Source organism: Adiantum capillus-veneris, chromosome 9 (genome assembly GCF_014529385.1).
Source record: "Adiantum capillus-veneris isolate H3 chromosome 9, ASM1452938v2, whole genome shotgun sequence".
Lineage (NCBI taxonomy): Eukaryota > Viridiplantae > Streptophyta > Polypodiopsida > Polypodiales > Pteridaceae > Adiantum > Adiantum capillus-veneris.
The window spans coordinates 67,251,717-67,259,312 of record NC_140939.1 but is presented as its reverse complement, the minus strand read 5'-3'; the positions used below and the strand labels follow the sequence as shown (position 1 = coordinate 67,259,312).

The 7,596-nt window shown below is 38.5% G+C and overlaps 1 pseudogene; it reads left to right on the top strand.

The window, feature by feature from the left end:
• The first annotated feature begins 216 nt into the window (after window positions 1-216).
• On the top strand, window positions 217-794 carry LOC147450611 (uncharacterized; annotated as a pseudogene).
• Window positions 795-7,596: the final 6,802 nt, after the last annotated feature.

The following is a 7,596-nucleotide window of genomic DNA, read 5'->3' as shown; positions in this document are numbered from 1 at the left end:
TATAAGTCTGTGGTCGCCCTAGCTCTACGTGCACCTATTATTCTCCATGCTGCGTCGCTTGACATGCGTCAACGGATCTCTCTCCGAGTCAGTACATGCGACATTCGCGCTCCAAATTGCTCCTTGAGCTATTGGACCGTCGAGGCGTGCTGCTAGAGCGAGGTCGCGCGAGCTAGTTATTACGAATAGATGCTCATTTACAGGCCCGAGCGTAGTATGGTGGTGCCAGTTTCAATAGAGGAGGAGGACGATGATTATTTTGAGGAAGAACAGACTTTTGATCGCCCTTCCGATCTCAACAACATGCTTATGGCAGCAGAGCTTAGCAACGCTCATGAGCTCTCTCAAGCTCGAGGTGAGCTATGCGTGAGTGTGAATGATGTTGCTGAAGACTGCCGTGCATTTAGCATGCCTCTATGGTCATACCCCACTGTGTTCAGATCTTACTAGAGGCTGGGGCGTCAATTGATGTGAAGGACGAGGATGGAGCTATACCCTTGCATGATGCATGTGCTGGAGGGTATGTGGAGATTGTGAAGGCCCTGCTAACAGCTGCACAAGGGGATGAGCAAAAGGTTAAGAGACTTCAGCTAGAGACGATCGACATTGATGGAGATGCACCTCTACATCATGGTAACCATGGAGATGTAGTTGAGGTGCTTTTCAGCTATGGAGCATCACCTAGCCCTCCGAATTATCAAGGAAAGACGGAAGCCGAGCTCGCTGATGATGCAAGTATACAGCTGTGTGCTAATAGAGACATTTCTTATTTCAAAGAGTGCCCAAGGCAATAAATTCAGAGTATAAATGTCATTTGTTATTTATATGCAAGTTGTTTATTTCCCTGGTATTGATTCTTGCATCAAAAAACCTGAGAAGCAGCAAAGATCTTGTATTTGAAGTTCTATTGTCCGTGTCAAATGTAGACATTGTTCAATTGCTCAGGCAAAGGTTTTGGGTGTCTTGGCCCAGATTTTTGGAGTGAAGGGTGTTACAATCTGGTTGTGAGCCTTCCCCATGTTGGTTGCTATTTACTTTATATTGTTCAAGTTCAATAGGTGATTTTTTTAAGAAAAGAGAGAGAGAGAGAGAGAGAGAAACACGAAAAAAGGGGAAAATTATCTACCCCTCTAATTCAAAGAAATTTCCAAAATACCCCTCAAATTTTAAAAATTCCCAAAACCCTGGTATCTATTTTTGTTGGATCGTTCAAGATTTTCTAATCTTTATTCCGCATTGACAATTGAAACCCGTTTTTGAGTGTTTAGAATGTAATTTGTCACAAATTACCTCAGTGACAAATTGCCTTAGTAGCAAATTACCTCACAACAAAAAGCAATTATGTCCAAAAATAATGAAGCAATTCATCTCCAAAACCTATATAACCAACTCAATTTTTACTTTTAGCATCTTGTATTGATAGACAATTAGTCTTCTCATGAAAAGCTACAACTTTTTTTATTTTTGCAAATATTTAATTTACAACCAAGGGTATTTTGGGAATTTTAAAAACTTTGAAAGGCCCTTCTGCCCCACATAATATCGCATGTAGAACTCGTCAAGATCCACCAAATCTACCATGGCTTCTCTCGTCTTCTCTAAAATTCCTCTCTCTCTCTCTCTCTCTCTCTCTCTCTCTCTCTCTCTCTCTCTCTCTCTCTCTCTCTCTCTCTCTCTCTCTCTCGTAACGCACGTTGGCGTGTTGTTGTGTGTGTGTGTGTGTGTGTGTGTGTGGGGGGGGGGGGGGGGGGGGGGGAAGAGATTCACGTTGGCATGTTGTGTGTTTGTGTGTGTGTGTGGAGAGAGAGAGAGAGAAAGAGAGAGAGAGAGAGAGAGAGAGAGAGAGAGAGAGAGAGAGAGCATAACAAAAAGAAAAGACGTTACATTGTAACGATGAGCTCGTCAATTGCCAAAATCTTTCTCTCTTTCTAGTCTCAATTAGGAGAGGGAAAAAACCTAAGGACAATAGGGGTTGACATTATAAAGAGAAAACCCTCAAAATTGTTCCTCGCCCCAATGTTGCCTGGATTCTTGTAGCTTCACATGATAAAGGTGGTGTTATCAAGACAGACATAAGAGGTACACCCGAGAGAGGAATTGCTCCGCCACACCATCTGCATGGTGACACATCATCTGACCCACTCCATGTCTTGCTGAGGATGCCCCGGAACTTGTTCTCACAGGGCTCATTTGATGGTTTCTTGAGGCAGCAGGAATTTGTAGCATACGCCAAAATAGGGAGGAGTCCCACACCAGCTCGCCAAGTATGACCCATTGCTCTGCTGACAGAGGCCTCACACACAAGTAGGGCCAACAAAACTACAAATGAGTATGCTTCTCTTTTGGCGTGTCTATTTGAACCTATCTCAATTAAGTTAGGGGACGTAATTCTAATGTTGCATAGTAGGAGAAAAATGAGACCTAAGGATTGCAATTCTAAGAGGATCAACAATACCATATGGTCTTTGGAAAGAAGATAGAGAATATCACCTTACAAAGCATGAATAACGAGGGCTTAGTTACAGTCCATGCAGATGTAGCAGTGTACCATGTACAAACCTAGGATTTGGAATCCATGCTAAAAGCATTATAGAGAATATCACCTTAAAAAGTATGAATAACGGGGGCTTAGTTATAGTTCATGCAGATGTAGCATTGTACCATGTACAAACCTAGGATTTTGAATCCATGCTGAAAGCATTATGCAAGTAGTCAACAATTCATGCAGATAGTAGTTACAGCTCATGCAGATGTAGCATTGTACCATGTACATACCTAGGACTTGGAATCCCATGCTGAAAGCATTATGCAAGTAGTCAATATATTATTGATATTGACTTGAAACCTTATAGCTCCTTATTAATGAACTTCCCTCTTATGAATATTTCTCGGTTTTTTACTTGCTCGGAAGTTTTCGCTCAGGGTTTGGTAGGACTCTGGTTGTATATGCTTCAATAGAGCATAGTTTGGACAAGCGGTAAAGCTTATGGTCCTCTAAATGGAGCATAGCTTGGACACATGGTGGAACTTATGGCTCTATATGTTTCAATAGAGCTTAGATCGGTGGATGTTGTGTCTCTCTATGATTGAAGAGAGTAGAGCTTGGACGAGTGGTGGAACTCATGAATCTCTATGCATGAGTAAATCATAGATTGGACAAGTGGTGGTGACTGTATGGTTCTCTATGCTTGAATGGATCATAGCTTGCAAAAGTGGTGGATATTATGCCTGAATGATCCTCTATGATTGAATGGAGCATAGCTTGGAAAAGTGGTAGAAAGTATGGTTCTCTATGCTTCAATAGAGCCTAGATTCAATGGTGGACCTTGTGGCTACCTATGGTGGAACGGATCATAGCTTGAACAAGTGTTGTATTTAATGGCTCTCTATGCCTCAATAGAGCATAAATTGGACAATTGGTGGACCTTATGGTCCTCTATGCTTTGATGGAGCATAGCTTAGACAAGTGGTGGACCTTATGGATCTTTGTCTTTCAATAGAGCAGAGATTGGACATGTGGTGAGCCTTGTATCTTTCTATACTTTAATGGGTTAGATCCTTGGACAAGTAGTGGAGCTTATGGCTCTATACCTTTCAATAAAGCATAGACTAGACAAAAGATGGACCTTGTGTTTTTCTATGCTTGAATCGATCTTAGCTTGGACAAGTGGTGGGTTTTGTGGCTCTCTATGCTTGAATGGAGCATAGATTGGACAAGTGGTGGATCTCATGGCTCTCTATGCTTGAATAGAGCATAGAATGGGACCTTATGGTCCTCTATGCTTGAATGGAACATAGCTTGGAAAAGTGGTAAACCTTATGGATCTCTATGTTTCAATAGGGCATATATTATACAAGTGATGGATATTATGGTCCTCTATATACTCAATAGATCCTGGTTTGGACAAGTGGAATGCAAAGGTAGTGAATCTAGGATGCATTTTTTCTCTTACACCACCATGTTTATAATGGTCTTGTGATGGATCTTGGATGCACCAACCCTTCCTTTATTTGTTTTCAAAAGGGCAAGCACTAAATACAAGATGCACTTTTCCTTCTCACACCTTGCTCAAAGTGGCTTGGTAGTGGATTAATATTTCCCTTACTCTTCAACAAGAACTTGAACTTCAAATCTCCAAGTGATGCATCTAAGAAACAATATGGTTCTATAACTTTTTATAACCGACAAGTGGTAGATCTAAAATGCAACAAAGCTTCTATAAGTTGTTTAAAATGGTCACTTATTGTGGATCAAGGATGTGATAACTGGTGAAAAATGTTTGTAGTGGATTTATAATACACTCATTCTGACAGAAGCCATTAAGGTTGTCCAAGTGGTGGACCTTGGACGGATGGACACTTCAACAACTATGATTGAATCTTTGATTGAGCTAGTATCTACTCTTCCATTATTTCCAAATTGGCCAAGTGGTGGATCTAAGATGAGTACTAGTCTTCCATAACTTGTTTTGCAGATTCAATATATAGGATGCACACCACCATTCCAAACGTCATTAGAATGACTTTGATTTTATTTAGGATGCATCCTTCATTTCACAAACTATATATAATGAGAAGATGGTGGATTTAGGATGCATTTCCCCTTTTGTACTATGTTTAGAATGACCAAGTGGTGGATCTTGGATGGACAAACCTTCTTAAATATTTTTTGAAAACTCCAAGCACTAAATAGAGGATGATGAGATTTCCCTTCCAAAACTTGCTTAAGGTGGCGTGATTGTGGATTGCGAATTTTCTTTCTCGCCTCCAAGAACTAGTCTAGATTGGCCAAGTGGTGCATCCCATCCTTACAAAACTTATTTAATAGTATTGATTGAATGGATAGTGTTACAAATATGTAGGATCTACTAAGGTTATAGCCTTAGTATTTTTCAAGTACGTAAGTAACAAAATTAAAATACTTAGATTTTGGATATTTTACCCTCTAAGTATTTTTTTACTTGCATAACAGACATGGAGCAGTAATGTTTGAGAAAAACTGATGATTATGTGGATATTAATAATCATGTCAAAATATCTTGCTTGTTAATATGTCATCTTCTAGGAGGCTATTGTGTGATCTTTCATTGTTCTTTGCTTAGATCCGGCGATTGAGGGTGGGATAGATAAGGAATGCTTCAATCCAATAGCAAATTATGGGATCCTTCTATATGTATCCACAAAGGTCTCGCTTGAAGAATTGAATCCGATTACTGATACTCAAATGAAAATACCTGAGGCCTCTTTGCTACATCTTTCATCGAAGGAAGCCATGGGGGGAAATTTTCAATCTATAAAAGATGTGCAAGAGAGTATTGTCGATGCAACATATTTGGTTTCATCAAATCCTAGCAGATCCATGTTGACAGTAATATTGGACTTGAATGTTCTACTATTGAAATGAAGTCAACAACCATCATCTATTCATGAATCTATTCAATATGATTTACAAAGGCATATTGTGTTACGGTAGGGTGCATCCACTTTTTTAAAGACCATATTAAAGAGATTCAATGTTGCGATTTGGTCAACATCTAGAGAAGCTAATGTTTACCAGAGGTTGAGAACACTTCAAAGCACTACACATGAGATATTGCCATTTTTTGTAGTTTGGTCTCAAGAATCTTGCTATGTTCCCGAAGGCGTGCAACTATTTAGACCAGACAATCCTTAAGTTCCAGATATGTTTAAGACATGGCAAAAATATATGCATGCTTTGAATGTGATCCATGCATCACAATTCTTATTGATGACTCTCCATACAAATGTTGTGTTTCACCTACAAATAATTGCATATTTCCTTCAAAGTTTGATGAAGAAAATATGGTTAGTAATGTTCTCATAGAAGAGTTGCTCCCATACTTGTTGCAACTTGACAAGAGCAAAGACGTGCGTGAGTTCATTGACTCTAATGGTTATAGACAAGCCCCAATTTCCGATGACAATGAATACAAAGGTCTCATGGACTATTGGAAAGATCAAAACTCAAGATGGTTGCAAAAGGAGATAACCACAAATAAGCTACAAATATATGTTTGAGAAGTTAGGAGACCTTTTTGGCAAGCAGGAGGAGTCAACTAATCCAAGCAGGGAAAAGGAGATTAGAAGGAACGAAATAGTAGAAACAATGGCAAAAGAAAAAACCAATATTGATACGATGAAGGGAGCACAATTAATATCCTTAGCAAGGAAGTTGGGTTGTGCCACACCATCATTTAAGACTATAACAACTAAGGCTTTTGTGAAGAAGCTACTAAATGATCACAATTTCTCAAACACTAAGGTACTACTCACTAGAAATCATGTTGAATTTTAAATAAATGCTTTTGCAAATGATATTTGTATTTTGATTCAAAACACTCACTTCATCATGGTTTCTTGCAGATTTCATCTAAATTATTCTTTGAAGGAGTATTTCATAGGGAATTTGGACCATTTCATTCAGATGAAAGAGGAAACCTCTAAGAACAGCCAAGGGTTAATTTGCAAAATTTTGTTTCTTTGCAATCTAAAACAATTCACACAAAGATTATTCTCTATGTTTGAGTTTTTCTTGATATTGAACCATTGGTTTTTAGACCAATTGTGTCAATTGACTTGGAGAGCTTTAAAGTTTACTTATGTATTGACAAATTGCCCTACTTTTATAATCACATGGTTTTTTAGTATCGTGATACCAATCTAAGATTCTTTTGGATGTCTATAGTGATCAAATGTTGAATGCTAAAACCATCAATTTTGTTTTAAGGTTTAAAAATGAATATCAACTAATGTTTTGTGTTTCTTTCAGAGCCAAAAGAAAGAGGTATGTTGTTTTTAGAGTGGAATAATTCATTTGAAAGAGAAAATTCTCCTATTCAACTTTGTATGGGGCCTCATCGAACCCATAAACCACCCCCTACTCAGTTACTACTTACCTTGAAGCAACAATGGAGGGTTTTTATCTTAGATATAGAGGGTTTACTACTTCATTCATTTGAAATGCGGCACGGTGATATTGTTCCATCATGGGCCGAGCACATGCAAATTGTCAACAACAAAGATGAAGTTTATCATGTGGTGTGCTGTGATGCAGAAGCTTTCTTGGACTTTTGTTTTGATTATTTTGAGCCTTGGATATATACTTGCTATAACCTAACCAAAGCTCAACATATACTTGAGATGTGCTTTCCTAGGCATTGTTCAAAGTTCAAGATGTTTATGAGAAATAAACATTGTCAAAATCCAAATATCATGATTGGAGATAAAAGAGTTTATCATAAGAATTTGACTTCAATTTGGGGGATGTTTGAGGATCTACATGCTAGAAACACATTAATTTTTGATGATACTCCATATAGAGTGATGTGGAATATGCCAGGAACTTATCTCAAATTTTCAAAGTTTTGGAGACAAACACTTGAACAACTTCAATGCTTCTTAGAAGGCACAATAGCTCCATGGATACTGGGATGGTTGTGTGCAAAAAACAAGAGGAGTTATACTTCCAGTACAATTGTGAACAAGGTAGAGGGTCCTAAGACAACTTATGTCTGAATGTCTACTTATCAAGAAGACAGTGTTGAGAGTCACATGTTGAAGTTGTTTGGCAAGAAT